Here is an 11,117-nt window from a genome sequence, read left to right on the forward strand (position 1 = left end):
TAATAGGTTATTATGCCTGTTTCCCCATTGCAATGTGCTGGTAGAAAAGCCAGGCCACTTACTTGTGTCTGCAGACTTAAAGTTGCCAGCCAGCTCCTGCCACCTACCCACTGAAATACCCTTTACCCACCCATCAATGCAGTATACAGTTCCATTAACTCCATATCTAACCCTTTTACCTTTATCTTCCATATGGTCCTTTCTTCCTGCAACAGGCTAGATATTTTCTGGCATTCAGTCCAACAAAACACAGACCAAAACTTCCCAGAAAATCCTGAATTGGTGGTATTGGGTGTGCATTTGGGCAAAGAATAACAAAGGGAAGAAAAATAATAATTATTAGCTATCAGTGCTGTATCCAGATGTCCTTAATTTGGAAAAGTTTGCTACTTTTGTTGTTATTATTGTTATTATTATTAATAATAATAATAATTTTTTTTATATAGAGCTTTTCTTCAAAAGTACTCAAGGATCTTTACAGAAATCATGAACATAATACAGATGTTTAGAATTAGAATACCTTGCTGTTTTTGCTTTCAACACTATGACCAGGAAGTCAAACTCAGGCATCAAGTTTGATAGCATTGCTGTGGAAATCTCTTCATCATCTATTTGCAGTCAACCATATGTTATTTGCTGAGAGAAAATATGCAGCTTAAATGTATTCTCTGCATGAGACCTTCGTCCTGATGCGCTGCTTGCAATGTTATCCACATATCTTTATTTGACTCTTTCCTATGTATTATAGAGTACACATATTGCTCCACACTCAAGCCTATGCTCCCATGGCTCTCTCTATATCATTTGTGTTTGAATCTGCATCTGCTTCTACAGTGACATTCCACAACCTTTCAACTGCATTTCCATAGCAAACTTCCAGGTTATATAATCCTCTGCACCTTTTAGCTTGATAAGCCCCCTTTATTAGTGTAGCACCTATATTAATGCTTCATATAGATATAACTATACACCTTCTGTATACTAATCAGTCTCTGTACTGACACACTGTGCTGGAAACACTCTGTGCTGTCCCCACTCTGTGTGTTATGCAAATGTTGTGTACTAAACAGCTTCTGTGCTAACACACTCTGCTGGAAACACTCTGTGATGTCTTCACTCTATATTCTATGGAGGATCTTCTGCACTACCATGTGTTTAATATGGCATCCGGGTGCTGCTCTGTGCATCCTAGTAGCTTGTATGTCTGAGTCTAGGTGTCTGGGTACTTTACACTTGTGTGTCTGGGCACATAACATGTTGGGAATAATCTGTGTGCAGAAGTTGTTATTTGCAGACTTACAGTATATAGGCACACTAGTGGTTGACTCAAACTATGAACAAACTAGTTACTTAATCAGTAGTGTTGGTTTATTGAAGTATAACAGGTACAGCTGTACTCACTGTTGAAGCTTTGAGTGAAGTGGGGTTCTTTATAGCTCACCAGCCGATGAGTGTGTATTGCTTACAGGTAGTGGTGCAGGATGCTGGAACAGCTTCATAGAGGTAATCACTAGGGTCTCTAATGTGCTAAGCAGGAGAGTACTGTCGTCTGCCATGCCATTTCTTACACAGTATGTCACACAGGAGCAGATATACTGTACTAAGCCTTGTAGCGATGAAGTGGAAAGAGGTAAACTACAAACCAATCAGCTCCTCTCATTTTTCAGACACAGCCTGTAACATGATAGTTAGGAGCTAACTGACTGGCACTTTATTTCTGTCCACTTTATCACTCTCCAAGGCTTAGGAAAGTACATCTCTCCCACCCCAGTTTTACTGTACTAAGGAAGGATCTACAAGATGGATGCAGTGACATGGTGCTGCAGTACAACAGATTGGAGGACAGACCTCCCTGGTCCTACTGCTCAGCATGTATGCACAGTGGGGAGAGCAGGAGCACACTGCGGAGGTAATTCAGATCTGATCACTAGGCTGCATTTTTTGCTGCCCTGTGATCAGATAGTCGCCTCCTACAGGGGGAGGGGAAAAGCCTGTGCAAGTATGCGATTGCTTCTTTTGAAGAGCTGCACAAAAATCAGTTTGTGCAGTCTTTGTACAGCCCAGGACTTACTCAGCCAGTGCGATGTAGTCCTGCTGATCGGTGCCAGAGCTGACGTCACCCTCCCTCAAAATGCCTGAGCCTGCCTGCGTTTTTCCGAACACTCCAGGAGAATGGTCAGTTGCCACCCACAAATGGCCTCATCCTGTTAATCACCTTGCAAACGCCCGTGCGTTCGGGTTTTCCGCACCATCCCATCGCTAGGCACTAATACCTGTCGCTGTTGTGCGATGCACCAGCGCATAGCGGTGTATGTGCAGTTCAGATCTGATCGCCTGCTGTGTGAAAATGCACAGCAGCGATCAGATCTAATTACCCCCTGCTTTCTTACATTACGCAAATGATTATTAAAAGTTACACTGCAAGCATTCTATCACTTTAGGGATGCTATAGTAACAGTTAGCAAGTACTGTTTATTATCTGATGTGTCACACTTATGAACAGATTCTTTATAGAGCAAGTGCTTTCATGGTGACTGTCCTTTTTACAATATGAGTGTGACTTTTTTATTAATATTTCTTCACTAGAATAAAAAACTTCTTACATCTCTACGATGCTTTGGAAGTGAGGAATAGCCTAAAACAATGGTTTCATCTATTCAAAACATTTCCTCTCAGCTATACCACATTCTCTTGATATATGTAATATACAGAAACAAATATCAGACATATACATGGACAGAACTAGTTTGATTAGATAATACTTTTATTTACCAGAGTGTGGATAAACAGAAAATTTAAGGATTTGTGACAGACACCAGAACATTGGTAGGATGCTGTTTATGTATCCTGCAAATGAATCAGATCCAGTTAGGATGAGATCATAAATATTTTGCAGATGTTGGTAATCTTTTTAATGGATAGCCAGACCCAAATTACTGGTGCTTTGAAAATTAAATAGTTAGAATAGCTGCCAACTTGTACACTCTTACTAACATTACCACCTACATTACTGTATTCCCGAGGTAAACATAACATATTGGGCCTGTTCCCAGTTAGATGTACAACCCCTTACATAGAATAACATTCAACAAATTTGTACTGCGTGTGCCCACAGACATAGTTACCGACATATGACACTTGCGTTGGCTTACAGCTGGAGATGTGGGAAAAGGGACTGAAGGAGCAATCTAACATTCCACACATAGACACAACTATGCCTTGTAGCTGTTTCACTTGTGGATATGAGGGCTGGTGGAAATAATGATGACAGCACTAGTTACTTCTGATTGGCTGACTGTGAAATCACCTCTAAAGCTGATAGGGGCTTTATTCCAGGGGTTCCCAAACTTTCCCTAAAATATCATAATTGTTTTTCTTGGTAATCCTAGTGCCAAAGATTCTTATTGAGAATTTCAGAAATATATAAAATGAAGTAAATTTTATATGCCAACATTAAGCTCAGTTATGTAGTGAGGGACAGGATTCGCTTCTGTTTGTCCACATATTTTATAATTGGAAGCCACAAGCATTGATTTCACCTATTACGTTGATCATAAATAATTTGAATTGGTTCTGGACTACCACCACAGGGCACCCTGCAAGTGTCCCAAAGCACCCCATGGTGCCATGGCACCCATTTTGGTAATCATTGCTTTAGAAATTGATCATGCATATATTATATGATTTTATGGGTGTATTTTAAAATACATTTTGCTACTTCTTGCTATATGCAAGAAGGAATATTATATCTGCTGTACAGTATCTTTTATTGAAATCAAATATAACAGCAAACACGTGTTTCAAATCAAAGCAAATGCTTAGAAACTTTTATTGCGCTTATGACCAGGTTGGGAATAAATATACTGTATGTATATTAATGTACTATAAGTACATCGTGGAGGAATTTACTAAGAATTGTGTTTGGCCAAGATTGCAAATCGCCATTTAACATCCCTAATTGCCATGCTGGAAAACCCAAATTTAGTAAGAAGCGTGTTCTGCAGAATAGTGTTGAAAGGTCCGATAGTGAAAGGAATCTTGTTGTATTGCATTGTATGGTGCTGTGAGGTGTGATTTTAGCTTCAATAAGGCTGCGTGTTTGCAGCGTGTTTTCATGGATCAGCGCAGTCTTTTGTGTTTATAGTGAATTAACAGGTTCATTTTAAAAAAAAGTCACTGGGTCCTCCCAAAAGCAAAACCAGCACTGGGCTCTGTGAGTCAGTCCTGGTACAAGATATATAGTGGGAAAGGGGCATGGGGGTCCCCCATATTTCAGTGAACCAGCACTGGGTTTTTGAGCAGGTCTTAGTTCTGGAAATATACAGATGTATCCTCATACATCTTTGCCCTGTGTGCTATAAGTCACGTTACACATAACGCGTGAGTGCCATGTGACTCGGTAGCGTTAAGCATCTTTTTTCATGTTTTGTTCTGCTAAAATGCATCTTTAGATGAATGTAATGCAAGATGTAATGCAATAAGATGCACAAACAGCTTATGATGATTACAATGATATGCTGCATGCCTATATTATGTGTGTGACTGCGACTGTATTTGCATACAAAATGAAAATTACACACAGAATATAGGCATGCCGCATATCATTTTAATCACCAGTAGCTGCTCGTATGTCCTATTGTATTACATCACACATATGACGCATTTTTGTGGGAAGAATCGCAAAAAAGAAGTTTGGCGCTACCAAGTCCCACCATGTCATGGCGCAACTTAAAGGGCTGTTTAGCATGACTGCAGCAAGAGTGTAAGAGTCACATCTGTAGGAGAAAAAATGCATAGGGGTCCTTCACACCTAGCAGGATGGGGGGCGGGGGGAGAGGGGATACCACAGCCAGTTGACATAGATATATTGGTACCCCTGGCTGAGACTTTCAGCCACCCCAGCCTTGGGATTCCTTTTGTACACATGCAGGGATTGATTTAGAAAAAAATTACAGGGGTGCACTATGATACGGAAAGGGGCAGTAGTTAGTGGTCACAGGCACAACTCTGTATGCCAAAAGTGTGCGGGCTCACAGAGAAGGTGTGTGGTCTCACTACAAGGGGCGTGGCCTCACAGGATATGCTGTCATTGTGGCCACAGTTCATGTTATGCCAAATAGTAGTACCCACAGTTAACATCTTGATGAAGAGCACTAACCCTTTTATATTATGCCAGACAGTAGAGTTCACAGCACGGGCCAAATGTAATAGAGTGAGAGTTTCAGAAAGTAAGAGATTTGGTAAGGTTTTTTAGTTTTCTTTAAAGTGGCTATCATTTACACAGCAAGATCAACCTGGTTTTGCAGTGTAAATGATTGCCACTTTAAAAAAAAAGAAAAACCTTACCAAATCTCTCACTTTCTGAAACTCTCACTCTATTACATTTGGCCCCACATATTATGTCAAATAATAGTGCCCACTGTTCACATAACACAAAGTAATACATATGCGCAGAGCAGATAAACAAACCCATTAGTCATAGCATGTCCACGCTGTTCACTGGCTTCTGTTCCCCCTGACAAACGCACACCCTTCCTTTTATACTGGGGAAAGGATATGCTCTGCCCTGCAGTCTGACATGTCCAAAAGTCACATTGCACTGACGTTTCATATATAAAAGTAGAGCACAACTTATTGGCCACTCACAGTAATGGGCAGCAAGGGAATTTTACCAGGTGGACTAAGTGTGGGGAGAACACTTCCCACGCTATGCCCCTATGGACACCTGGGGTTTGCACAGGTATAAGTGACACACACAGGATGACAACCCCGCTTAAATCCTCAACAGTGCCCATTACTTCTATAATGGTTACCTTGCTGGATGCTGCTGCTGACTCCCCTCTCTGTGTTCTCTCTCTGGGGTCCCAGGAGTAATGCTGGGATTAAGGGACAGTCTGCAGACTGCTTCCCACTATACAAGTGTAATCTTTGAGAACACTTGTAAAGTGGCAACAAGTTTGCAGACTGTCCCATCCTCCCATCATGAGATTGTGCAGACAGGGAGAGACCTAAGCCCATGGGACTTGGGAGACTGATTAGAGGACCCGGAGCTCAGCTTCTGCCTACTGCTGCACTCCCTTTAAAAAAAAATATGCCAGAATGAACAGGGGGGCACGGGCCTATGTACTATTGGACTATTATTCATAAATTGCAGCTCTTTAGTTGGCCTATTGCTAAGCTTAGGACTATTGTGTCTTTCTGTGTCAATTTGAAGGTACAATTGTGAATCCTTTAATGTAACATCTTGAACTGCAGTTTAATATATTTATTGTACTTTTGCAGTTGATTTATATTAGCTGCTTGTTTAAGATATGTTACACCATCTCTGGCCTCCATTAAAGAAGAGGTTTTGTTTACTTAGTTTGGAAAATTTAGAAAAAGTGGCTGAAGTGCCCACAATTTGGTAATAATAATAATAATAATAATAATAATAATAATAAAAAAGCACTTCCAAGCAATTCTGACCCATACACATCTTGAACAACGTATAGAAGAAGCAAGACTCTTCTGTGGGTGCACTCTTGGAATAGATATAGAATGATCAGGTTATGATAAAGAATTTAAAACATACACTTTAATAGATACAATTAAAATAGAGGTTTCCAAAATTGAAGACAAACAACATTCAGTGTAAAAGACTTATGTCTAAAAATGCAATAGTATTGATGCAATTACCTCAATCAATTCTTAAATTGAACCATGAGGACCTAAGCCGCTGTACCTGCAGACTGATATTTTAAATAAAGACCCTGTGGTCTATACAGACAGACTCACGGAGAGGTCACATGTGTTATCACAACATCACCAGTTATAAATTGCAGAGAGAATAAAAGTGAACCAAGATAATTAGTTTAGAAAGAAGTCATGCACAGTGATTCTGCTGTCAGTGTTAGTCTAAAACTGAATGAATAATTCTACTAAACTTGGTATTCCCAGGTGGTCTCCCATCCAAGTACTAACCAGCCCAACACTGCTTAGCTTCCAAGATTGGACGGTATTGGGCATCTTCAGTGTGGTATGATAGTAGAAGGTTAAGGATGCAACCACTCCCTGGATCACTGATGAGAGATTACTTGGAGGAGAATAACATAGATAAAAGTAGGAAGGAACAAAAAGGTGGATCTGCTGCCAATGTTAGGTGGAGGTGATATAGCGGTTTGGTATGTCATATACCCATGTTACTCCTCCGGATCACTGGTGAAAGTCCACAAACAAGAAGGAAATATCATATATAATTGAGTACATTTGATCCAATGGTAGGTATATAGCCGCAAGCACATATACTGTATATGCTTTTAAAAGCAACCTGATAATGAATACAATGATCCAGAAAATCCTTTTGCCAATAAATGAATAGAAATAAATTCTTGGATGTCCTGAGTGTACAAAATAATTTTTCAAACACATGTGACTGAACAGTCAAAATATTAATGACATGGAACCACCATATATATAGAGATGACTATGCAGTTATCCCTATTAGCAAAAGTTAATGTTACCATATATGTGTAAAAATAATAGAAAGCCAAGTTAACTCAAATAAACACAAAGGAAAAATTCCAAAAGGGGCTAAGCATTGTAGCGATGTATGTGCAGATATGCACCGTATATCATCAAAAACTGAGAAAGCCTTAAAAGGTTCCATATAACCTCCCCCCTGGGTGTTCGAGGATCAAAAACAATAGAAATAATGTAGGGCACAATGAGCAAATGTTGTGACCGCCATACCCTCAAGGTATCACCGGGATCAAACCTGTCCAGGTTTTTCTTGGTCAATTCTCTGCAACCTCTGGAAGGGCTTACTGCATTTCATAAGAAAACATTCCATGTGTGTGTTGGGCGTTATTGCCTATTCTGAGTCATGCGTATAAACAGTGCACATGTGGGTCTATTCTATTCATGAAGCAGTGAAAAAAGGGGAGAAAAGGACTAGCAGAGAATTAGCCCTTGGCCACCAATCAGCTTTGAAGGAAGCATTTATTAAGTACATTCTATAAAATGTAAGGGATATGCTGATTGGTTGCCATGGGCAACTTCTCTACTGATCTGTTTCTCCACTGTTTTCTCTGCTTCACGAATATACCCCATAATCTTCAGTCATGTCTCCTGCAACTCACATGGGGTAAGTGTAAGTGCCATTAATAGTGATGAAAGCTGCTCTTGCAGACAGAGAACAGGGAGCAGTGCAATTGCAGAGATGCATAGGATAGCATCTCTGCAATAGCTGCAGGACAGTAGCATTCACTGTGGGTGTCATGAATTGCAACTAGATTACTTGTGTCACAGAATTTAATGAAACATGTGCAAACAATATTAAAATATAAATATGGGATTCCATTATAGTTAATAAAAAAAATTAGGCCATGATTAATGATAAAATGAGGACCATGATAATGTTTTTTATTACTAATATGGGTCAAGATAATGATTTTATTACTACTGGGACCATGATAATGATTTTTTCAATTAACACTAGAAGTTTTTTTTTACTGAAAGCATTCGGAAATAATTTGGTACTCACAATTCTTTACCAATAATTATGTGTATCTTACATGTAGCAAGAAGTAAAGGTTGTATCTACAGTGAAAGGCAGTCAGGGATTGTGTACAGAGGCTCCCAGCTCATGACTCTGGAGATCTCCAGGATGGAGGTGATGTCAGAGCTGAAGTAAGCCTGGAAAGGATGAGTCCATCAGCAGTTAGGGAGGAGTAAATACCTCCCAAAGAAAGAAGAGAGCTCTGAAATATACAAAAAAGTAGAAGATGACAAGGAAAAAGATAACAAGAAGTAAGATATGTAAAAAATAAAATAAAATGTGATGTCCTGGTGGCAAGGGGACTCCACAAAAAATACCTGACACTTGCCCCTTTGCTGTCAAGGTGAACTGCGAGTCAAGACCTGAAGAGTAGAAGGCCTTGAGTCAGTGAGAAGCTCATTTGGTAAAGAAGCTTACCATGTTCTCTGCTTAAGTGTAGACTCTGGCCTCATGCCACTGTAAGGGGATGCCAAGAGTCAAGAGATGACCTGGAGCATGTCAAGCTGAGGATCCTGAGGAGTGATGTACAGTAGACCCTTCTTTGGAAGAGGAGGCACAGTGGGGCTCACCTCTTACAATTGTAAAACAAGAGGTCATTAAAATATTCAAACCCCAATTGACTGGTGTGGTGAGGGATAGTTTAGTAAAGGGCCTGGTTTAGTAGTATAAAAGGGGTATCATATTTTTACCAGACTTTTCTTCGAGACAGGCAAATATGCGTAATTTTCACTGACTGGCAGTAAAGTTACTAATAAAGAACCAGTCATGCAAGTTTGTAGTCAAATTACAGAATTAGTTTCATTTTTGAATTTTAAGATTTTTGCCCATTTACCTGGGGCTATGGGGATGGCTTATGCTCTTTGTAGACACAGGGTATGCTCTGGTGAAGAGCTGCAGTAGTAATATAAGGTAAGAATGGCTAGTGGTTTTACTATCTTATTTCAGTACTTGGATGGATTGTACTTCAATTTCAGCAGAATTATTGACTGGAACACATCATTGTGCCTGTGCTGTAAAAGGGCCATATTTGTGGTGGATAGTTAAAGAGCTGCTCAGCCATACAGTTATATATATATATAAAAAATGCTCAGAGCAGCGCTATCATATAAAGTGGATTTTAATACTTAAGATTTTTACTTTAATAATTTATTCTGGTAGTCAGTACTGAAAAGGATAAGATGCTAAGCAGGTGAATGTGTAGGCAGAAAGCTTGCCAGAATAGAAATATGCTTCTCTATCGCTACATACTTAGAATGGTGTGCATAAGCAGTGTGATATCCTTATTTTGGAGAAAAACGATAGGACAGATTTATCAATTGTAGCACTAATTGCTATTTTAGCCACTGGTCTCATAAATATGCTAATTAGAACGGCTGTTGCATACAGTAAGTGGAAGCCAACAAATAGTGGCCTGAATGGAATGGAGATATTAATGCATCTTGGCCTTTTGTAGTACTCTGTGTTCAAATGATTGTGCAATGCATGGGTTCTTTCCTCTATATAAAGCCACTGCTTTGTATTATATTATCGTGACAAACCTTATATTTGCTAAATATGTATACTCTATACGCATCCATACCTTGGAGATGTTACTGAATAATATATTTGTACAAACATTTAAATACATAAATACTAGTTTTATCATGTGTGCTGTGAACAGCCTCCACAGAAGATCCAAATATATAATACACTGTAATGCAGGGAAATTAAAATGAATAAATCTCATTGAAATGGCTATCCCCTAGTGGAACATAAACATTTTGAACCAAAACAGGAAATGCATTAATGTTTTCAGATCTCTTTATCAGTTGCTTTTTATTCTGTTTAATATTGCACAAGTATATCATACTTTCTCCTATAATGTGCATTAGCTAACAAGACACTGTTAAGGTGGTTTTACAAACAATAAATAAATGATTAACTGTTTCCTAAAATACAACACTAAACATTATAAAATAGTTATATTTCTATTGCAATATCCAAGGACACAGCTTCACAACTAGGGCATTGCTAAAAGTCAAGGTTAAAAAGTATATAAAAAAGGATTTATGAATCAGTTCATGCAGACACTAATAGGAAAAAATAATTTCCAATAATTCAGAGCCTACTGTGATATAGTATACATCGAGCAACTATTTAGTGCTACAATGCACACCGCCATTATACAATCTAATTACGTATACACCTGTTAATATAGAGCACATGTTAGGATGGGTCTCTTAACTATGATATACTGTAAAATAACAATGGACAACAATGTGTTTTTTGTTTTTTTTACAAAAGAACATAAAAAAATTGTAATAACTGAAGCCCATGATTTATAACACTTGCAGATTCAAAAGCAATGAAAGGACTACACAGTGTATTGTCCCCTTACTGATCCATAAATAACATGTTCAAACCACATAAAACAAAATCTGCTTTTTGGATTTGAAATTCTGTACAATATTTTACTACTGTGAAATCTAGCCAACTGTTATCAATGGTACATAATGTACAGATGGAGCCTCCGTTATCTTTGCTGGCTGAGGTGTTAGTCACAATCAGGCATACGCAGTGTGCCTGGGTGCAAGGAGGCTTG

At 38.9% G+C, this 11,117-nt stretch overlaps 1 pseudogene; it reads right to left on the reverse strand.

The window, feature by feature from the left end:
• Window positions 1-6,911: 6,911 nt before the first annotated feature.
• LOC134937409 (5S ribosomal RNA) lies at window positions 6,912-7,029 on the reverse strand (annotated as a pseudogene).
• Between the last annotated feature and the right edge of the window lie 4,088 nt (window positions 7,030-11,117).

Source organism: Pseudophryne corroboree, chromosome 6 (genome assembly GCF_028390025.1).
Source record: "Pseudophryne corroboree isolate aPseCor3 chromosome 6, aPseCor3.hap2, whole genome shotgun sequence".
Taxonomy (NCBI): domain Eukaryota; kingdom Metazoa; phylum Chordata; class Amphibia; order Anura; family Myobatrachidae; genus Pseudophryne; species Pseudophryne corroboree.